Source organism: Camelina sativa, unplaced genomic scaffold (genome assembly GCF_000633955.1).
Source record: "Camelina sativa cultivar DH55 unplaced genomic scaffold, Cs unpScaffold21108, whole genome shotgun sequence".
NCBI lineage: Eukaryota > Viridiplantae > Streptophyta > Magnoliopsida > Brassicales > Brassicaceae > Camelina > Camelina sativa.
This window is the reverse complement of record NW_010942102.1, coordinates 1-274: the sequence shown is the minus strand read 5'-3', so window position 1 is coordinate 274 and position 274 is coordinate 1. Positions and strand designations below refer to the sequence as shown.

Here is a 274-nt window from a genome sequence, read left to right as displayed (position 1 = left end):
TTGGCGAAAAATTCTCTTCCATCTGCTAGCCTAACACCGACCTGAAATTTCAGGTCCAGCAAAAATAAATTTCATAACCAAAAAGGAATGTAAAAGGTTTAAGGAAAAATATAACTTAAGATTCATACGGACTTACAGCCTTTCCATCATCAAGTATTATGCTTTTTACATTGGCCTTGTAGAGTATATCACTTCCGTGATCAACAAGTCCTTCTGCCAAAGACTTGGCAATCCCACCAACGCCACCAACCGGGTAGTTAATTCCTCCATAGTG

The 274-nt window shown here is 39.1% G+C and overlaps 1 long non-coding RNA gene across 1 annotated transcript; it reads right to left on the bottom strand.

Moving 5' to 3' along the window:
- Positions 1-2: 2 nt before the first annotated feature.
- LOC104775597 lies at positions 3-268 on the bottom strand. Its single transcript, XR_766008.1, has 2 exons — positions 137-268; positions 3-41 (listed from the first exon to the last, which is right to left on the bottom strand). It is a non-coding gene; the product is annotated as an uncharacterized LOC104775597 (long non-coding RNA).
- Between the last annotated feature and the right edge of the window lie 6 nt (positions 269-274).